We start from the raw sequence: 23,432 nt of genomic DNA, 5'->3' as shown, positions 1-23,432 counted from the left end.
GCAATAGGGTTCTCACAAAAACTAAAAGAACTGACCACATTACTCAAATTCTTAAGTCCCTGCACTGGCTTCTAGTAAGTCACAAAATGTACTTTACTGTAGCACTACTGCTTGTTTATAAAATCAGTAAACGGAGGAGGACCTAAATACCTATCAGACATGCTTCAGCTGTACACCTTCTCAGCCTCTCAGATCTCAGGAGAAAAACCTGTTGTTAGAACTAAACACGGTGAAGCAGCTTTCAGCTGCTATTAGGTTCAGCTCTGGGACCAACTTTCGGGAGAAATCAAAAGGCCCCAAACTGTTCTCAGATGCCTTCTGCTAACTGCACTGAGTTACAAATTCTGAATCTGCCTTTAAATTATTCTACCTTCTGTGTTTCATTTTGACTTTTTAATTATTCTTTACTATGATTTTGCCTTTTTTCTTTACCTTTTAAACTATTCTTTGACTGTTCCTTTGCTTTTATTTGCTACTGTTTGCTTTTGTTTATGTAAAGTATGCACATCAAATGACCTCTGTGTATGAAATGCGCTATATAAATAAACTTGACTTGACTTGCCTGGATCTTTCAGCCCCGATTTGCAGCTCAGATTTATATTTAAAATTAATATCAACAATGAAGGATAACCCCAAGATATCAAAGCAGCCGTTTTTTAGGATGGTCTTGGAGTAATTTCTGTAAGAAATCGGCAACTTTTAGTTATTGAACACACCTGATACATCCTATCTCATTACATTTTTATTTCAATCTACTGTAAGTTCATTTCTCTCGACACCAATATATCAGCAGAAAGAATTGCAGCTGATGGATAAATATGTAGGCCTACAGTATATACTAGGCTATATGTTTATGTGAACAAGTGTGCAAAACGGTCTCGCCTCAACCCAGGAGCTAGAATAATGGTGTGCAATGTGACACCATCATGTTACAGTAATTTCGTTTTTCTGTGCCTTTCATGGTGTTTACATATAAATGTTATAAAGGGGTCTTAAACACCCCACAAAAATGGCTGAAGAAGAAAAAAATCTAAATGACTGAGAGAGATCATAGGGGAACCTGATAGCATCACATTTTAGCATGAGAGGCAATAATGTTTAGGCATTCTAAGCAGATAGCCCTTTTAATTTAGGGACCAAAAGGTCCATCAGAGACTTTATTCTTGCACTGTTGGACTTATTTGCACCATCACCATGACACTCACTCTCATAGAGCACCTTACCATGCATACAGAATCACAGGCTCAGTCCCTGCTCTGTCACTGCAAGCACCTCATGCTTAATCATCCTTAAGCACACTATGTAGATATTCGATTTAATTTTATTTAGTATTTTAGATTTTTTTTAATCTTCTACTGTCTTTATATGTCTTTTTTTTTCTAATATATACTTTATCTACTTATATTACTTTTTCTGCTGTAAGTGCATGTTGTGTGTGATGTCTGTATGCTATGAGACCTTGAATTTCCCCTTGGGCATCAATGAAGTATCTATCATTTCCTTGGTTTCAGAAGGACATGAACCTCACCTTCACTTTTGAAGTTCTGATGGTAGTAGACGGTGTCTGCATTTTAGAGGTCACCGAAGTTGTGTTAATCCCACCATACTGTGATGCTATTAATTTCAGCCCCACACAAGCTATGTGATCCAGGGCTGCTGAGCAGGGGAGAAATACCCCCCCACACACACACACACACCCTCCTACACCAACACAAGCAGCATGTCTCAGAATGGCATGCCATTTGATGCTCATTAATCCAACAAATTGACTCCCACATCAGGAAGAGATCAATTTGACGAAGCGATAATGAAAAGTCAATCTCTGTCACCACGTCTTGCTGTGGTCCTTAGGGGTGCCCCCCGCTGCGCTTTGATAAGCTAGTTCAACTTTGACACACTTTATTTGGACACCCCTCTACACACACACACACACTCACCACCAAATCCTTACAAGGATGTGACATAATCTTCGATTGGCGACATAATCTTAGATTGGCCTAGAAATGGACAAAGGCACCCAGGCCGTTAATTAAGATTCACCCACAACAATCTAGCCTCCTCTAATCCCAGCAAGATGCACTCTGTACATCTAAACCAGATCTGCTTACAGTTCACTTTGATGTGAAAGGCGGTGGTGGCAGTAAACACCCTTCACATAAGCTGTGAACGTGTGTTACCAGGAGAAATCTACACCTTACTGTACATATGACTTGAAAAAGCCAAGGGTTGATGTTCTTCTCAAAAGTCAATACTTAATGCTTGCATCAACACTCACATAAGGCCACAGCCTCTTATCCAACAAAGGCTTTATACACTTGCAATCTTGCAGTATGTCAAGGTTAATGTTCTCAGTGCAGCTGAGGAAATAAATACTAAATAAATATTATTGAGTGGTTTGTACCTCACCCCTCCTCCACACACACACACACACACACACACACACAAACGCACACACACAACCTATCACCACTGAGTTATTTTCAACACCCAAGGTTCCTAAGACCATGTTATTATTAGTTCTGGGCCTGCCTTCTAAAAAGGGGGAAAAAAGGAAAACTTCATAGGATGAAGGCTTTCACCACAAATATAGTTTTTCTTTGGATTATCCCTTTCCCCCCAGAAATAACCCGTTTACAATGGGCGTAATTGAGGGTCTAAAATGGAGCCTTGAAGGGCCCACCGGGGACACATTAACCCGGTCTTAGCTGGGGTGAGAGAGGGCTTCAGCCAGCACACTCTAAAGCAGAGCTGTTCTCTGTCCCAAAACGGTCTCGCCTCAACCCAGGACCCAGGAACTAGAGCCCTGGCCCTCGAGTGCTTACATGGCTGAATTATAGCCAAGTGGGGGGGCATGAAGTGTGGACTTCTCACATTAGCAGTCAAGCTTTGGTATGGTGTGTGTGTTTTTTTTTTTTTTCCTTTTGTGGAGGCCAAAATGGCCTCAGAAATGATAACACTGAGCGAGGCTTGTAGAATGTTTGTAATGACCGTATCTATAAATACATAAGCAGTGAATAAAAATACGCAAACACAGACAGTGTGCATATGAAATATTCCTTTTATTTTTCTTTCAGGTACAGGCTGCAAACACACACACACAAAGACATTTCCAGGTACCATTTCCAGATGATGAGGCCAGAAAAAACTGCTGCCTCTGTGCAAGCATATTTACTGGCAGCAATTCAAATGTCCTCTATGGAAGAGATAAATAAATGCAATCAGCACTTTGTGGCAATCTCGTCCTCTCCTCCTGGGCTGAGCTCCGCTGAGCTGAGCTGCGGCAGGGAAGGCAAATCTGGGACACAGTTGCATTCATTGTTCAGTGAGCTTTCCCACATAGTTCAACCCACCGACAGCAATGAATGTTGATTGTGACCTTTGTGGAGTTTTTTTTGTTTTGTTTAGGAGGCGGGGATTTTGGGTGCCGTATCAGTTATGTAATTCTTTTGGTGAAAGAGGGACAGAAGGTGTGTGTGTGTGTGTTTTGTATGTATCGGTCTAATGCTCTATGAAGGTAAGGCCGGCCGCAGGGTACAGTCAACGGTCGATGGTTTTTTCAGTTTAGCCCAAACTCACCGACAGCGTTGAATGTTCACTGAAGCCGACTGAGCATTATGGGTAGTGATGCAGAAACTTGGAGAAGCTCGGCTAAATGGCTGGGTGTTTGTGCTCATCTCGGTCTCTCCTTCTCAAGCTATCACTCTCTTTTTCCTTCCTTTTATTAGGTTTCAGCAGTTGGATAGTCAAAAACTGACTTCACTAGCAAACCCTTTGCCCTTGGTATCTCCCCAATCGACAGGATGGTTGGCTTAGTTTCTAATCTTGTCTCATCACTTCACAATTCTTCACATATTCAATGGCTCTTAGTGAACCAGTTGAAAATCAGTTTTATATACAGTATAAAAAAAGGTTAACAATAGATTGCTATGTACCCAGTCATGGATGGACAGTATAGATAAAACAGAATACTTCAATACAGTATAAAATATAAATGAATGAACATACAGATGTACAAAGCATTACATTTCAGCAATGGCAACAATCAACATGACAGTCCTACAAACATTTAATCTGATTACACGTTAAGCCACTTTATGTGATAGATGGTATAGAAGTCACTCAAACCATGCATGGCAGGTGACATCCCATGGCAAACACTTGAAGCCCTTATACAATTCTAAAAATCAAAAAGTGCTGGGTTACAAGTCCTGACACAGCTACATTAAATCCTTGTTGAAAGACAGCCTGCTGTAGGCTTACAGGTAGACTGTAGGAGCATAGAGCAATGCAACCTACAACCAAAGAAAATCTGCTTTCCTTTTGGACAAAGAGAGTGGCTATGTGGGCTTGCTGTTCCTGGCACTATGAGCCTAGTGCAGTCGTTTCTGCAGGAGTTTAATACTATGCTACTGTTGGTAGTACGGAATGTTTTATTTCCAAAGTAAATTGTACATGCAGATGTATTACATATTTTGGCACATTTCGATAGGAAATACTCTCAATAATATTTGCAGATATAAAGTGTCTCATGAGACACACTTGCCTGAAAACACTTAAATGCCCACACACACAGATACACACACAAGAATGCATTTAACACACACAAGGGCACATACATAAACACATTCTACAGACACAAGGATATGCACACTCACTTTCTCTCTGTCTCACACACACACACACACACACACACACACACACACAGCTGTTCACACACACAGACTCTCTCTTACACACACAAACACACACACACAAACAAATGCATGCGTACAGACACACAGACACACACACACACACACACACACACACACACACAGACAGTGACACTCTCACCTCTGGTTGGTTTGGCGTAGCGTCCAGGCGGGCCGGCCGGTGACTGGCTGCCTCCCTCCAGTGACATGTGCTCTTTGATGGGGGTGATTACAGTAATTGGGCCTGTGAGATCCTCCCGCTGGAGCACTCCTGTGGGGGAGGACAGGCCCGGACGCCTGGTGTCACCCTCACTCACAAGGCCACTAATTACACATGAGGAGAGACAAGAGAGGGAGAGAGGAGGGGGGACAAAAAGACAGAGAGATGAAGAGACAGCAGACACCAGGAGGAAGAGAAAGAGAGAAAGAGGGAGAGAGAGAGAGAGTAAAAGAAGGGAGAGAGAGATAAAGACGGGGACTTGAGCACTGCCGTTACTGACAGGAGAGCTGGCTTCTCCTCATGCTGCTACTGCTGCTGAGCAACAGAGGAGGGGAGGCAAGGAACCTCTGAGCCCCATCTGAGAGACCCGCGTCTCGGGCTACATACAGTACCCGCTCTCATGCTGCTGTCTGAGCTGGAGCACGCAGCTCGATGACTCAAGTGAATATAGTCACTCAATGACTATATTCAGTCACTCACGCAGTTACACTCAGTAAGAAGGAGTAACTAGCCACTCACAGATCTTATGGGAAACTTCAGTAATTTGATTTCATGTTATGAAAATGTGTTATTTTTCTCGTGAACTTAAGGCTTGACGGGGAATAGGCGTGAGGACAAAGCCCTGTGCCGGTCTTATATAAACTCACCAGCATAAGCAGAGCACTTTGCGTATAAGAATTTATCACACAGAAATTAATCCAAACAATGAACATAAAATCTAGATGTCTTTACATTTAAAACGTGTTTAAATAAATAATGTCGGTACGTAATTTATTTAAAAGCACATACTCTGTTGCTGCACCCTGGAGGGAGACACATGCAGATAAGCCAGAGCACAGGCTAGCAGGCTAGCAGGCCGGAGAGGAGAGGACGGGATGCTGACCACGGGCATGACGAGACAGATTTGATTACCTAGAGATCCCTGCAGGTGCCTAAAGACCCATCTGTATTTTTTCACTCATATTATCATCTTTCTAAGTGGCCATATCTGTTTGGTGTTCCTCTGGGTGCTGGTGTGTGTGTGTGTGGGGGGGGCACAGAGACAGGCAGATTTATAGACAAGCAAACGCACCAAAAAAAGACAATACTTCATTGACTTCTGTGAGAAAATGACTTGATGGGGTTTTTTTTCATGTTCCATTGCATATACACCAACAGCCATTTTGAAGGAGACAGGGGCAGCCAAGGGTGTCAAACATTATTATCTGCAATGCTGTTCTTTCAGCTCCCAGTGGCTTCAAACAATCCATTTTTGGAGACATTATTTATAACTGTGTGGCAAATGAAAGACATCAATGCTCATCCATTAACACACAACTGTTTGTGTTCACGCATCATGGCGTGAACACCAAGGATCTGCTTCCTCTTCAACAGAGAGAGAGAGAGAGAGAGAGAAAAGAGAGAGAGAGAGAGAGAGAGAGAGAGACTATTCATCTTTCTCCATACAGACTGCTCTCGCTGGGTACCAAACTGCTCTCACCATTTTGATGACTGGGTGTAAAATCTGTGGATTGGCTGCTTAACAGTACATCATTTAGTTCTCAAAATGGGCTCAACTGCACCCTCAGAGAGCTCCTGAGCATTGGAGTAAAATATGCTTTGGGCTGTAATACAGACCTGAGAATGCCTTCGCTGTGTGTGTGTGTGTGTGTGTGTGTGTGTGTGTGTGTGTGTGTGTGTGTGTGTGTGTGTGAGTGTGAGTGTGAGTGTGAGTGTGAGTGTGAGTGTGAGTGTGATTGTGTGTGTGTGTGTGTGTGTGTGTGTGTGTGTGGACCTAGACTTGTGCGGCTACAATTCCAGGCAATGAGATAACAGTGGCAGGAAGGTGTGTGCATTTGTTTTTTTGCCCTCCCCAGATACCTTGCAGCTGATGTCACAGCGTGAGGGACGATCATTACTCTCACACATTGCTCTGGCTGCAATCTCCACTCCACCCAATTTTGCTAGCCGCCGCCGCCGCCGCGGCAACATCAGCCCGTGGCCATGGGGCTCTGGCTGTTACGGCTTCACCATTAAAATCCAACCACTGCCTCTGGGTCCGAAATAATCAGAGCGCCAACACAAACCCACTCAGCTGTTGGCCCCTTTAAGACTAAATTACACCATTACACTCAAAGTACCCCCCCTCCAACACACAAACACACAAACACACACACACACACACACACACCATGCTAACACAAGGGCCTGGCTTTACTGGCTTTACTAATCAAATGAACGCTCCCCAAAGTTGACAGAGTAAGTATATAACAAAGAAAAAGAAAAAAAGAAACACCAACTGTCACCAACTGTTTTGTCAAAATGAGAAACAGACACAGAGAGCTTTTCTTTTAAAGCAATAAAAAAAAGGGAAGAGCATGGCTTTCCCATGGCAACCTTGGTCTTGGGCAGACATCCCATAATCTCGGCGCAGTTGTTATGGCACGGAGCGGGATATTTCCAGCAGGATGATTATAACTGTTACTCCTGATGTTTGGGCCAAGCCTGTGGGCATGATGTTTAATGAGAGGCAACCCAGAATTGGGGAGCTGGGGCCGACGCACACACACACACACACACACACACTCACGCAGAGACGCGGTCCTCGCAGAGTAAACATGCACCAAATGCCCCATAAACACGCACGTAAATACTCACACTAAAAAGACCCCTCGGAAATGTGGTTAGTGAGTACAGACAATCACAAGTGGGACACAGGGAAGGATTCCCCTGATATACAGTATACAAAACACATGCACATAATCACACACACATTCACACTTTGGGGAACATATGTGAATATACCACATATACACATACATACATACATAAACACACGCTTTGGGGAATATATATTTATAAACATATAAAGACATAGACATACATACATACAAACACATACATAAATAGAATATATACTGTGTGGCTATGAATCTCTCTATGAATAGAATGCGTGGGTGTGTGTGTGTGGTGTGTGTGTGTGTGTGTGTGTGTGTGTGTGTCTATGTGGATCCTGTCCTGTATGTGTGTGTGTGTGTGTGTGTGTGTGTGTGTGTGTGTGTGTGTGTGTGTGTGTGTGTGTGTGTGTGTGTGTGTGTGTGTGTGTGTGTGTGTGTGTGTGTGTGTGTGTCTATGTGGATCCTGTCCTGTATTGCATCAGATTATTTCATTCCTTCTGACGGAGCAAACACATAATTAAATGTGCAGGTCTCGGGGTAATTACCTGGCGACCTGTGGAACGGCTTTAGTGGCGGGAAACCGCAGACAGATTGCCAAAGGTGGTGTCTCCTCTGCGTCTGGTTCTGAGGGGGGAGGAAGAAGAGGGAAGGGAGTGTGTGTTAAGTATGCGGAACGGTCATCAGAGACACACATCTGAAGTCTGTAGGAATTTCCCTTTATATGCTCAGGGAACCCCACTCCTGTTTTGTTTCCCACAAGAACAAACAAAACAAAGAACAATAAGAAAGAACAAGGGGGAGAAGCACTGAATGAAACCAGTATAAATTTAAAGATGCTTGTGCTTTTAAAAAAAAAAATGGCCAAACTGTGGAAACATCTTGTACTACACCATGCACGCACTCTGCTCTGAGTTCACTTTACTCGAAATAGCCGAGCCACAGGAGCAATTTGCACACAAAAACACAGACATCTCACAGTGCTGGTTCAGAAAAAAAAGCGTTTGAACTTTGTAAAATAGCGATGCGAATGCAATGGAAAGAAGACCTCTCTTCTTGTCACGTCTTTATATCAGCCAATCACACAACCTCTGGTGTGGTCCTCTGCAAGGCTTCCTTTTTTTTGTGCGGTGCCAAAAGGAAGCCTTTCTGACGCACGTCTTGGAACCTGCCTGAAATATTTACCCCTCACACTCTTTTCAGCAAACATTCAAATTCAACATGTGGACAGGTCAATTGAAGGGTAGTCGAGACAAAGGTCGAGACGAGATTTTTAGACAAAGGAGGCCTAGTGCGGCTAATATTCCATTTGCGTACAACTGCCTCTCACACCCCGAGCTAAATTACACACACACACACACCACGCCCACTCATATAATCAACACTACTTGCTGAACCCAATGTTTTGAGAGGGAAAAAGCACGAGTAGACAGAATTACCGAGTGGACTTCTCAAGCGGCAACATGCTGTCAGGTGTCAGGGCCCTACTGGGTTGTCTTTGAAGATGCCTGAAGGAGTGTGATGGCGTATGTGGATCAGCTCCTAAACTTTTCCGTTTCTGTGCAGCATGCGAAAGGCCCTGATATCTATGGGCGGCAGCCATCTTTGGGTTAGGTTTGCATTGCCTAGTGATTGGGAATAGGGCTGGATGGCCCTGCTCTCCTTATGCTCCTCCTCTGGTGTTTGTAATTACGGGTCAGTTGAGTCAACCACCCTCCCCCATTCTCCAGAAGTCTTTCACAATGACTCAATCCAAACAATGGCTTTTTTTCATAGTCAAGTGAAGAAATACCTATACTTAAGTTTGGATAAGAATAATTATTCCATATGGGTGATTTGACTGTGCATGTTACAATGGTGTGCACTGGCAGCTAATAATAAATGGACCGTTCAGTCAGTTTTTGCAAGGCGCTGAGGAAAGGGCATTTGCACATTGTATGCTGTTGTTGTAAGATTTAAAGGCAGGAGTTTTTAAAGCGGTATATCATAGTCAGAAGGCCTACAATCTGTGCCTTCTGAAGTTTGCTGTTTTGTCAGTGGTCTTTAACATCACCAGACATGCACACCCACTGGGTGAAACTAATTACAAATAGTATTTTAGGAATAAAACTAAGTTTTGGTGGTAGTGTGTGTGTGTGTGTGTGTGTGTGTGTGCATGTGTATTTGTGAAATGTTACTGCTTCAAGTCCTCTACAAGGTAGGTGGGTAGTATTAATTTGAAGACGGCACACATGTTGGCTAATTTATTCTCTCATTTGCAGATCCATGTATGTGTCAGGCCTCTAAAAGGAGACCACCCACGTTCCACAGCACTGTCAAAATGAGCGCACTATAAAGTTTTGCACCGCGGGACCAAATGAGGAAAGTCACGTTAACTGATGTGCGGAACGAAGGAAAGTAGACATTTTGTGGCAATTTCACTAGGGGGCTTGAAGAGATTTAAAAAAAAAATGCTTGGACTACAAACGGCATGGAAAATTAACACAACAGGATTAAGCTTAACACTCTGACGTGGCACATGAATCAGGTTTATGAATCGTGAAACAGCTTACTGAAATTAAGATGCAACCCCCATTACCACAGGCGCACACACACACACACACATTCTTCACAAAACTCAAGGTACGGACCATTTAATGAAAGGACAGAACCCATTTCTAAAAACAGACGGCCCAATCTCCAGAATGCATCTAGTGTCAATACGTCGTGCGGCGCTCTTTTTTTTCATGTTTTATGTACACTGGACGGGACACCGCAAGGCAGCGAAGACACGCAAGTCTTTTATGGCGTTCTGTGCGCTGTAATAAACCCCTGTGGAGAGACGCAGGAAGCGGCCAGTGCGGCGCGGCGCGGAGTGGCTCTGGGACCACCCAGCGCTCGCTCTGCAACCCGACGAGCCCTCAGATGTTTTAATTGTCTCCATCCCTGGGGCACGCCTGAGCCTCGGAACCCGGGACTGCAGAGCCCAGCCGTGGGCCCGCTTGGCGTCAGAAAGGGGGCCTGAGTGGGGAGGAGGAGGCGCCTTGCGTCTCGAACAGCAGAGGCACGAAAACATCTAAAGCCTGCTTCACACACTCAAAATGTGTCATCAGATATTGCTAGTTGTTGTCAGTTGAGTGGTTCATATAAAAATACTACAGTATGTGGTTACCAAGGTACTGCCAGGAAGGTATAAATGACTGCCTATTTTGCTTGAGGCCGAGCCATTTTTAAAAGCGTTCAGTTAAAACAGGAATAGCTCTTAAGTAGATACCATCTCCCCTTCTCCATTTGCTCAACACACATTTGTCAACGCACGGGGGACAAGAGCCACCATTATGCTATCAGTGAGCAAACAACCCAATCTCTCTCTCTCTTCCAAAAAACAGTGGCACCATCACATCCCCCCATCCCCCCACTACCCACCACCCACCATCTCCCTCCCCAGTCTAAACTAGGCATCTGAACACGCTTTTACTTCAAAGAGGGGGGACTTAAAATGCTTCCCATACAAAGCGGTCGGGGAAGAGAGGTACTGTAGGTAGGCCGCTGGAGGAGATGAAAGGGTACAATAAAGACACAGACACTGTAATAAAGGAGGCTCCTCAGGAGAAGTGTTTTGTGGGGGGACCCTCTGGGTCTATAATTTAAAATGACAATATCGGGGACAGCTGAGCAGAGGAGAGGATAAGAGAAGAGAGGAGAGGAGAGGAGAAGAGAAGGGAGGGGAGGAGAGGAGAAGGGAGGGGAGGAGAGAAGAGCGGAGGAGAGGAGAGGATAAGAGAAGAGAGGAGAGGAGAGAAGAGCGGAGGAGAGGAGAGGATAAGAGAGGGGAGGAGAGGAGAGGGGAGCGGATGGGAGAAGAGGGGTGGGCCGAGCCTGATTGCAAGCCGTGATCCCGGGCATGGAGGGGGTAAATATTTTTGTTAGAAGACAAGACACAAATGCAAATGGGGTTTCATCCCTCAGAAAGAAAGACAGCACAAGGAGAGAAAGGAGAAAGAGAGAGAAAGAGACAGAGAGTGAAAGATAAAGGGAAATTAGAAAAGCACTACAGAGAGCATGAGAGAGACATAAAGAGAGAGAGAGCGAGAGAGACACACGAGGAAGAAAAAGACAAACACCCCTACTTCACCCCCCTACTGTTTGCAATGATATGCAAACATCCCGCCTGGAGTATTCATCTGCTCTTATTGTAGCTTACCGCAGATGCTATCAAGGCCCATTTATTAGAGCAAGTAGCGGCAGGTAATGACCCTGAACTGATGTGGAGCGCGACTGGGCCGGGGGAACAGGAGAAGGTAAGTAAGCTAATCCATTCTGTGCAGGGAGCCTTTAATGAGTGAATTTTGCCCAGAGTCTGCGAGAGCATCAGTCAAGCTGCGGTGGCGAGCAGTCGGAGAAATGCACTTAGTCCCGGAGAGACAGGGGCCACAGGGGGGACCCTGTAGGGAGAGGAGCCGTCAGTCGGAAACACACAGGGGCCCCAGCATGAGGAGGGACACTTGTTTTGTCCCCTGCACAAGACAGCCCAAGCCCTTGTGCTCATTCTGTTTGCTCGCCAGACAATACGGAGTTTGGGGATTTGTTTTTCTTTTAGGTGGATGAGAAGAAAGAAAAGAGGAAGAAAAAAGGAGTGAACAGAGAGAGAGAGAGAGAGAGAGAGAGAGGGAGAGAGAGTAATGAAAGGCTGTCTTTTAAAAGCAACCATAGTCTCTCATAAACACATAGAGAAGGAGGGGATTTAATGCCCCACAATCAGCTTGTCATGGACGTTGATAAGTGGACTGTCTGTGAATGAAATATCACTGCTATTTACTCAACGACCATAAACAACTGTCAATAGAAAACAAACAAACAGAAAAGCAACACAATGTAATTCTATGTACTAATACCATCTTCACGCGTTGAATGATAGGCTTCGAGTAGGCGATAAGGTCTGTGGATGATGTTCAAAAGAGGTTATTTAATAACCTTCTCTGAAATAAAGCCTCCACACTCCAGGCACAGGTTCTCAAAAGGCAAGGCAAACTGCAGAGGATTTAAGGGGCAGGTACGGTACCCACAATTCCTTAGTGCAATTAGCATTGGACCAAGAAACAGACAGCTTTATAACCTCATAAAGAAGTCAGACAACCCCACCCCAGCCTCCCCTGCCCTCTCAATCACGGCCAAGCACCGCCACAAACTCCACACTGCTTCAGTCACAGGCCCCAGGGAAGCCTCCACAGCTTTGTGTGGAGTGCTAGTCACCATGCCTGTGTGCTTACAGAATTAATATAGTTATTATAGGAGTTATAAGATAGGGCTAGAAAAAAAAAGTTATTGGAAGCTAATCTGAAGGCTGTTTAGACCGAGATGGGATTTTGAAAACTTTATCAGGGAATCAAATAGGTCTGTTATGTGGTGTTATGCAGTGTTGATGTCACTTAGGCATACTTTAATTCAAAGACTTTTTAAGTTGCCAATAATGCATGATAACTGGTGCCACTGGGAACTGACCTTAGAGAGTGAGGTTATCATGAGTGGGGCGTTGACCTCTTGAGTGGAGTTTTGAGCGCCTCTAAAAAAGAAACTGCATTGTATGGAGGATTTTCTTCAGAAACGGGCTTTGCTGCTAAAGTTTGCTCACCCTCTCTTTCTATATACCACACACACACACACACACACACACACACACACAATCCAAGTAGAGTAGGCTTGACCTTTGCTCCTTAAGAGTTCAGGCAACAGATTTGAGGTTTCACAGTTTGACAGGCACCATATTAAAAACAGAGACACACAGACACCACACACACACACACACACACACGCACACACGCACGCACGCACTAAAGGAACTAAAGGAACTAAAGACATGGTAAAACACCCCCCCAAAAAAGAGTATGAGGGTTTTAAACACTGTAAACCCCAAGAGAATAAAGGGGAGAGGAGCCTCCATATCCTTTACTGGTCCATTTAAGTCTGCTTTACAGGAGCCCATTAAAAGCTTGATGCCTTTGTTTGCTGGAGGGGCTGGGATCACCTGGCATGCACTAACCATCATCAGAGAGGCCTGGGAGAGGGGCCACCCGGGGGTGGGGGGTGAGGGTGGTGACTGGCGGTTAGGCACAAGGGGCGGGAGTGGAGCTGATGATGTGGGAGCTGATGATGGTGAGGGTACGGCACATCACATGAGGGAGGAGCATCCCTCATGAAGTTAAACATAGGTAGATCAAGTGCTAGGGAGGGGAGTGCAGCAGTCTCAGAACCAGTTATTTCGACATAAAATGGAGGCGAGCGAGCGAAAAAGAGAGAGAGAGAGACCTAAGGGAGAGAGAGAGAGAGAGAGAGACCTAAGGAGAGAGATAGAGAAAGCGAGGATTAGAGGGGACACGCTGGTGTATGTGTCAGGAAGGTGAAATATAACAAGTGGCCAAGTGAGAAAATGGCAGAGCCTTTAGCTTCTCAACTCTCTGCCCCGCTTTTTTTTTCAACTGCAATGACTGCTTTGACTTTTACTACAAAGGAAGACAGACGCATGAGTGCAACAGAAAGAGAGAAAGACAGAAAGAGAGAGAGAGAGAGAGAGGGGGAATAAGCGAGGAGGGAGAAAGAGAACGGCCGCACTAGAATACAGAGAGCGCGAGAGAGAGAGAGAGAGAGAGCGGGAGAAATTATAGCCCTCCGTCCGGCACTTTTTATATCCATGTTACCTATAATCCGGCAGCCCCGGTCTGTCTGCCTACTCGACAGCGTGGAAAAGATTTACTGGCGCTTTTAGTGCGGATAAAGAATGCTCTTAAGCTAAGTGGCTGGGAGTCATCTGAGGAATACTAAATGACAGCACAATGCAACACTTTTCCGCTCTCTTCCACTCGATGCCCTCTCAAAACTCCAACCCTAAACACCGGAGAGGGACTACAACTTGAGGAGGATGAAGCCTAAGCACAATATATATCCCTGAGCTCTCCCTGAGGTGATTAAAAGAGATTGGTTCGGTTTTAATGACACTGAACTTAATTTGTTGGAGTTTTTTTTTATGTCTGTGATATGGCATTTAAATCAATCAATCAAGTTGTTTGTGTAGCCTGATCACACCTTTCAAGGTGGTCAGCCTTCAGACTACAGTATTTAATGACAAACAAAAATAGGACTTCTGCAGGAAGTTGCTTGAGTGAGAGTTTCCTCTCTGCTTGCAGCAGGGTGTGGCTCTTGTATTCAACCGCCGAAGACTGGAGGACAGGTGAAAGGCTAAAAAAGATTGTCCTTTGATGATAACAAATCAGGAAGGAGTCTAGGCCAGCATGTACGCTTTACCTGGATGACTGAAAAAAAGGTCTCACACACACACACACACACACACAGACTGACAAACCATCCTTGATTGCTAGTAATGCCAGAGGATGCGCTTTGGAAGGCATGGGGCTCTGACAAGGAGTCATGGGCTCCCATTATAGTCTCTTCCCCAGGCAGTTATGGTGGACAGTCTCCATCTCCTAGCTTCAGTCCACTACCTTCAAGAGCTCTCTCTCTCTCTCTCCCTCACCTCTCACTGCTACATATCTCCTCTCTTCTCTCTGTCTTTGATAACCTTTAAAAGCAGCTAGGAGGGAAGAGAGAGAGACCCTAAGGAGAGATAGAGAAAGCGAGGATTAGAGGGGACACGCTGGTGTATGTGTCAGGAAGGTGAAATATAACAAGTGGCCAAGTGAGAAAATGGCAGAGCCTTTAGCTTCTCAACTCTCTGCCCTCAGCTTTTTTTTCAACTGCAATGACTGCTTTGACTTTTTACTACAAAGGAAGACAGACGCATGAGTGCAACAGAAAGAGAAAAGACAGAAAGAGAAGAGAGAGAGAGGGGGAATAAGCGAGGAGGGAGAAAGAGAACGGCCGCAGAGAGCTAGAGAGAGAGAGAGAGAGGCGGAGAAATTATAGCCCTCCGTCCGGCACTTTTTATATCCATGTTACCTATAATCCGGCAGCCCCGGTCTGTCTGCCTACTCGACAGCGTGGAAAAGATTTACTGGCGCTTTTAGTGCGGATAAAGAATGCTCTTAAGCTAAGTGGCCGGGAGTCATCTGAGGAATACTAAATGACAGCACAATGCAACACTTTTCCGCTCTCTTCCACTCGATGCCCTCTCAAAACTCCAACCCTAAACACCGGAGAGGGACTACAACTTGAGGAGGATGAAGCCTAAGCACACATATATCCCTGAGCTCTCCCTGAGGTGATTAAAAGAGATTGGTTCGGTTTTAATGACACTGAACTTAATTTGTTGGAGTTTTTTTTTATGTCTGTGATATGGCATTTAAATCAATCAATCAAGTTGTTTGTGTAGCCTGATCACACCTTTCAAGGTGGTCAGCCTTCAGACTACAGTATTTAATGACAAACAAAAATAGGACTTCTGCAGGAAGTTGCTTGAGTGAGAGTTTCCTCTCTGCTTGCAGCAGGGTGTGGCTCTTGTATTCAACCGCCGAAGACTGGAGGACAGGTGAAAGGCTAAAAAAGATTGTCCTTTGATGATAACAAATCAGGAAGGAGTCTAGGCCAGCATGTATGCTTTACCTGGATGACTGAAAAAAAGGTCACACACACACACACACACACACACACAGACTGACAAACCATCCTTGATTGCTAGTAATGCCAGAGGATGCGTTTGGAAGGCGGGGGGCTCTGACAAGGAGTCATGGGCTCCCATTATAGTCTCTTCCCCAGGCAGTTATGGTGGACAGTCTCCATCTCCTAGCTTCAGTCCACTACCTTCAAGAGCTCTCTCTCTCTCTCTCCCTCACCTCTCACTGCTACATATCTCCTCTCTTCTCTCTCTTTCTGTCTTTGATAACCTTTAAAAAGCAGCTAGGAGGGAAGAGAAGACACAGGAAGTTTTTCTTCATAGTCAAACCCGCCATAATCCCATTGGGAGGTTCTACTCAGTCCATTGAAGAAAAATACACATAATCAAACAAAACTTTGAAAGTGTCCTATAATAGCAAGGACAAAAAAATGCTTCTGTTTTATTTTTTAGAGGTCTATATAGCACTGTTATTTTTCTACAGATGGCCTGTAGCGTAACATGAGCGGAGGCCTGACCAATCAAACATGTGTCTCTAGCGCAGCCCTCGCCCCTGTGCTCGGCTCCCTCTACTCTACTGTATAGTACTGTATATTGGCCCTCTCTACTGTATAGTACTGTATATTGGCCCTCTACTCTACTGTATAGTACTGTATATTGGCCCTCTCTACTGTATAGTACTGTATATTGGCCCTCTCTACTGTATACTTGCCCTCTCTACTGTATAGTACTGTATATTCCCTCTCCCTCTGTATATTGGCCCTCTACTGTATAGTACTGTATATGGTGGTGTATTGGCCCTCTCTGTACTGTATATTGTACTGTATATTGGCCCTCTCTACTGTATATAGTACTGTATATGTTAGGCCTCCTACTGTATGGTACTGTATGTTGGCTCCCTCTACTCTACTGTATATTGGCCCTCTCTACTGTATAGTACTGTGTATATTGTATATTGCCCTCTCTACTGTATACTGTATGTACCCTCTACTCTACTGTATTGGGCCCTCTCTACTGTATAGTACTGTATATTGGCCCGCGCCGCAAGGTAACTTCAGTGCAGCGAGAAGGCATCCATGGTCATTATGTGCAGCTCATAAAATTGCTAACAGCTGTGTGCCTATTCACATCTCTGAACAACCACCCCCACACACACACACACCCACACACCCCTCCCTCCCCCGAGACATCCAACCCTCCCTCCATCTCCACTTGTCCTTTTTCAGGCACAGCTGCACAGATAAAGGAAGAGGGTTAAGCAAATATGGCACAACGCACAGTCAACAGCCAGCCAGCCAGCCAGTCTCACTGCTCCCTCTCTCTTCTCTCTCTCTCTCATTCTCTCTCTCTCTCTTCTCTCTCTCTCTCACTCTCTCCTTCTGTCTCAGTCCCTCTTTCTGTGTCTTGATATAGGCCTCCTCCATATTTAATTTACATTCTTGCCACTCCGCCTCCCCAATTTCTATGTGCACACACACACACACACACACACACACACACACACACACACACACACACACACACACACACACACACTCACCCTGCCCTAGAAAGGCCTGGACAGTGATCTTTTGTGTGGCCCCATTTACCCTCTTCTTCGAGCTGCAGAGCATGCCTCAACAGGCACAGAGAGAAAATAAGAGAGAGGGAGGGAGAGAAAGAGAGAGAGAGAAAGAGAGAGAGAGAGAGGGAGGGATCTGTGAAGAGAAGGTAAGAGATAGAGATAGGGGCAAGGCTGAAAATGTGAGAATGGATATCAGGGGAAAGGAGAGGATGGGGGGAATGTGAGGAGGAGTAAAAGAGGAGAGAAGAGAAAGAAAGTAAAAGAGAGAACATGAGGAGGCTTGAGGAGTTGATAGAGCTGTGAGAAGAAGAGAGAGAGAGAGTGAGTGAGTGAGTAAGTGAGAGAGAGAGAGAGAGAGTGTGTGTGAGAGAGAGAGAGAGAGAGTGAGAGAGAGAGAGAGAGAGAGAGAGTGAGAGAGAGAGTGTGTTTGTGTGTGTGTGTGCGCACAGGACTCCCACGGTTGTTTTTCACTCCTGCTAAACTTTTCTGTTAACTCAGCACTACCAGAGGGTCCTACAGAGGGGCCAGCGCCTGCGCGAGCGAACTCTGCCGGCCTGCGCGCGCCTGATTAAAAACGCCTAACCCTTTTTTTTTACAACAAAGATGCCTTCATCTCTTCACTTACAGCCCACACTCACTGCATTAACCCCGAAAGCCACACAATTAATGGGCAGAAAAAGAGCTACTTGTAATAATAATAATAAAAAAATATATAATAATAAAAAAAAACTCAAACTCCCAGACTCCCCTTCAAGCTCCCTACAAAGGCTTCATACAGCCATGCAAATTAATATAAAGCCAGTAGACGCAGCTCAAAACTGAGTGTGGCCTTTGCCACATGGCCTGCACTGACGGCACCAAACGATTCTGTGAATGCCACCTCACTTCCTGCTACCCTCCAGTGCCTGAAAAATCACCCTGGAAGCAATGCACGGCTCTGCCAAACACACTGCACCACTGATGCCAAGGGAATAATAAAAGCCCATCAACTAAACAAGTGAGGACATAGTCAGAGAGAGAGAGAGTCATTTTATGTGTGAATGGGTAAAGTGCGTGTTAATATGTGGGCTTGGGTGCTACAGTGTGTGTATGTGTGTGTGTGTGTGTGTAGATATGCCTGTGGTCCATGTGTCTGTAAGTGTATGTGTGTACGTGGAGAGTGTATGCATTCGTGTGTTTGTGTGTGTGTGTGTGTGTGTGTGTGCGTGTCTTCCTCACGGCTGGTTGCCAGACCCTCACAGCTGTGCCCATGCTGGGATCTGTTCATAAATCAATCAGACAGACGAAGAGAGGCTCCAGCAGTGAGGGGTGTGTGTCTCTGTGTTTGCTGTGTGTGTGTATGTGTTTGTGTGTGTGTGTTTGTGTGTGTGTGTGTGTGTGTGTGTGCGTGTGTGTGTGTATGTGCGTGCATGTGTGTGTGCATGCACACGCACATACTGGTTCTGGTGGGGGGCTTGAGTTTGAAGGATGCATTCACCAGAGGGTGGGACTGGGTCCCACCAAATTTATCACATATCCACATTCGTACATGAGTCATACACACATGCACATACACACACACACACACATACACACACATACACACACACACACACACACACACGTATATATACTCAAACAGTGTACATGTACATCAGACATCAGTCACACATTAACATCTACACACATTCATCTCTGTACAAACACACACACACGCACACCCACACCCACATCCTGGCAAGAAAATGACAAATCTGAATAGAAGCACTTGGCACAATGTCTTCAAATAAACACAGAGAAACCTTGTTCTTTCCATTAATTAAAAAACACACAGAGAGAGAGAAACCCAATGAATGAGAGAGCGAATAGTGGTGGGAAAAAAAAAATCTGCGGAAACAGAATCTAATCTACTTGATCCGACTTGTGCGCTGCTGTTGTTTTTGGACGAGTCTCCGACGGCAACCACACTCAAGATCCGATTTAAAGGCAATGGACAAGCTCTCCCTCCGCCAGCTACTACTGCTAGTGGTCTCTCCTTCAGAGCACTACTGGCGTCTGCATTAGGCTAAAAGGCTGATGACTTCCGATAACCGCACTAGGGACGCCTAATGGCATGGCTAGCCGCTAAAGCACTCCAGCATTAGCGTTCAAGCGAAGAAAAACACATGGCGACACAGGAGCACAATTGTTACAAATATATTTGCAAAACCTTTTTGAATAGGCTTGTGCAAAGTGTGCGTATGTAAAGACGTCATATAAATGTAAAATTGCCTTAAAAGTGGCATGGATCTAGAAAAAGGAGCGAAAATGGAGCAGTGAAATCATGCGCGCATGCTTTGGCAAGACACATACATATACACATCCGTGAGCTTAGAAACCCCCCGAAGTCTTCCTTTGAAACTTTAACTCATTGGAGCGATACTAATGGTTTATGCAATCAGATCCAGTGGCTGTTTCACCCCCCAGGGCGACATGATTGACTTGGAAATTTACGGTATGAAACATGAGCTCAAAATAAAATACGCTCCCTGTTACTACAGTGCGGCTAAAATTATGCTCTGTGCCGTACGCGCACAGCACTAGCGGGCTTATCTGTGAGAGAAATCATGTTTATAGAAAGGGGGGGTCGTGGTGAATGACACACATAAGCTGGTAGGGAGGAAGGGAGGGGAGGAAGAAGGTTCTATGAGGACGCCACGGACGCCTTCCAAATGGCGGGGGGAATTTGAGGGCTGAGGTTAACTCCATAGTGAGGCTGGATAATAATTCAGGCCGGGCTCCTTCTTCTTTCTTGTGTGTGTGTGTGTGTGTGTGTGTGTGTGTGTGTGTGTGTGTGCGCGTGAGAGAGAGGGGAGGTGCCTAGTGCTATATTGTGTCTCCGGTGGGCGGAGCAGGATTTTGGAGACATAAGTCACCCAGGAACGTTCCCCCGGCTGCGGTTCATTTTCACCCCCACACACACACACACACACACACACACACACACACACTGTCCCTCTGATGCAGGATGTCTGGAGCGGAGTTTATTTTAGAATTGGAAATGAAGAATGTGTGTCATTTCCCGGTATTCCACTGTATAGTTTATGTACAGCAGCTGGGAAGAAAGAGGACGTTCAGTATGCTTTTGAAAAACACGCAGAATACGTTCGCAACTCTAATGGTAAGATTACATATTATGCCAGTTGTCTGACTGTGCTTATTAGAATAAATGTATAAGAAAGTGATGTGATCTTAATATAATATGAAATAGTTAATCTTACAGTACAAAATGTTAATATACACCAAAATGCTCACTGAACACTGTCAGAAATTGAGAAGAGATCAGTGGCATTGAAAAAACATTCTAAATGTAAGCTTTTTGCACACCGCACTGCTAAAACTGGACTACTCCAAACAGTTTACTCTGACAGAAACCAAAGTGAGTCAGAGAGTCTAAGAAATGCCAATTATTTGGCAAATCCACCAAATGCACTACATTCCACACTGAACCCAGTGCATGTGCACTCTATCAGAGCCCTAAATGAAGTTACTCTATGCTTTGACAACAGCAGCTGAAGAAGGAGCTGCCACCGTGCTCCTCACAGCTGAGCAGAGAGGTCCTCTCCAAAGAGGCTCCTAAAATGCCCCCCCACCATTGTCCACTCCAGCTGACCAAGGTGCATAAACCCCTGGCTCCTTAAACGAAGCTGATGTCCTCATAATTGACAGAACTTACAGTACAAAACTAACACACTCCGGTCACACTGCGCCGGCTCATAATTACTCCAGGTGGCGATAAAAAACATCCGCCTCACTAGACCAACCAAGCGCTGCCGACTCCACGAGAGAGAGTGTGTGTGTGTGGGGTGGGGGTGGCACTGCTGGAGATGTTCAACTGAGATGGTACGGGAGCCATTTGTCTGTGTGAATTTCACGCTGGGGGCCTATGATGCCTTCCTTTCTCCAGGTCGCACTGCACCTCTTTCATCAGGAGCTCATTCACTGGGAGAGAGAGGGCTGAGTGATTTATTCTGAGCTAACAGTGCACCGAAGAGACAGGGCGGGCAGGCGGAGGCCAGGGTGGGGTGGCGGAGCAGGAGGAGGAGGTGGAGGAGGTGGAGGCCACGGAGGAGGGAGATGTGGGCTGGGGGAGCGATGAGAGTGGTATGGGCTGGCATGGTGCCCTAAAGGGAACTGCTGCCGCTGTTGAAATGAGATGTGTGTGTTGGGGGGAGGAGTGCTGTTGGGGCCCTGCTGGGTGCACCTGGTGTGTATGTATCTGTTTGTGTGTGTGTGTGTGTGTGTTTCTGTGTGTGTGTGTGTGTGTGTGTGTGTGTGTGTATGTGTGTGTGTGTGTGTGTGTGTGCAGAAAGTGGGTGAGGGAGACAATGATGACTGAGAGAGAATTCATTACCTTCCTATTTAGCTGACTGGTCAAACGCAAACAGGCCAATCTGGGCAAGAACTGCAGACCCCTATATGTCCCTGGTGCCAAATGATACATTCACAAAACAGTTCTCTCTCTCTCTCTCTCTTTCTCACTCACAAACGCAAACACACACACACACACTCTTTATACTGTACCAAATACCTTTGTCCATGAATGCAGACTTATTTATGAGTTATTTATACTGTACAAATAGTTCCAATAGTTCCATTCTCATTTCTGTAAAATGCACATACATGTTCACACTAAACTGCATTAAGCCTTTCTGATGCAAGCCAGAGACTATTCCAGGACTTTTCAAGAAATTCAATAACACATTCAGAAATAGATTGAATTGATTTACAAGGAAGTTTAACCCTGATTTACACTATTTAATTCTACTTGACTCTGTTACAAGAGTTTAGCCTTCCCTTGTTCACAGTAATGATAAAACTCTTTAGGGCACTATTTCAATCTAGATGGGGACATTTATCATTGTGAAATGAACATATCTCCCCCCCCCAATTCAATTTTAACAACATTTGCCCTGGCTAAAGTCTGGGCATATGCCTTCAACCACCAGCCAGGTCGCCCTAAGCTACAAAGCACTGTGGGAATCCCTTATGAGACTTAGGGCTTCTCGTCGAGCCCCCTCTTTATGGATTTGCCATTCATCCCTTGAGCCACAATGGCCGTCATCCCAATTAGTCACACCACTAGGAAGATAATATGAGGTGTCACCTGTCTCAGTTTCATCTTTAGCCAATCTGACAAACCAGCAGACGCCATCAATCTTAGTGCCTGCTGAGGGATATGGCAGGGTAGCATAAAAGACAGAATTACGATCCCCAACGCCGTCATGTTGACTAAGGCCAGAGAGAGACCACTGTGTCAACAATATGACAGCGTTATTCTTTTTTTCATGGCGGACTATTGTTGAAGAGAGGGCAGGGTGAAGGGAGACAGCGTTGCTAAGTGTATGAACAAACATGTCTGTTTTGCACAAAGGACAGAAAGTCAAAGACAGGCTTCGGTAATCAAGAATTAGCTGACCTGACAAAGAAACGCTAAATACCTTTCAAGGACCGATCACTTTTTCTTCAAAAACTAAAAAATAAAACATCCTAGCCACTTGGCTAAGCAGATGTCAGTGATTTTTTAATACTATGATTTCTGGTTCTATTCTCTCTCTCTATGTGTGTGTGTGTGTGTGTGTGTGTGTGTGTGTATCTGTACATGAATCTCTCCTTGATACATTGTGCACTAATCTATCACAAACATTCACAGCAAGCCTGACCCCCCAACAACTTCAACACATCAAAAACGCTTTTTATCAGAGTAAAAGAAAAATACAAGACATATTGCCCCCATTCAGAG

General features: G+C 45.1%; 1 long non-coding RNA gene across 1 annotated transcript in view; it reads right to left on the bottom strand.

Moving 5' to 3' along the window:
* Positions 1 to 4,818: 4,818 nt before the first annotated feature.
* Positions 4,819 to 23,432, bottom strand: part of LOC125301017 — a 25,152-nt gene continuing 6,538 nt past the window's right edge. Inside the window, exons 2-3 of the long non-coding RNA XR_007194658.1 lie at positions 8,114 to 8,192; positions 4,819 to 5,015 (exon numbers count right to left, since the gene is read on the bottom strand). This is a non-coding gene — a long non-coding RNA (uncharacterized LOC125301017). The remainder of the gene's footprint in view (positions 5,016 to 8,113; positions 8,193 to 23,432) is intronic.

The sequence above is a fragment of the Alosa alosa genome, chromosome 9 (assembly GCF_017589495.1).
Source record: "Alosa alosa isolate M-15738 ecotype Scorff River chromosome 9, AALO_Geno_1.1, whole genome shotgun sequence".
In the NCBI taxonomy this organism is placed as follows: Eukaryota; Metazoa; Chordata; class Actinopteri; order Clupeiformes; family Clupeidae; genus Alosa; species Alosa alosa.
The sequence above is the reverse complement of the archived record's forward strand: the minus strand, read 5'-3'. Positions and strand labels throughout refer to the sequence as shown.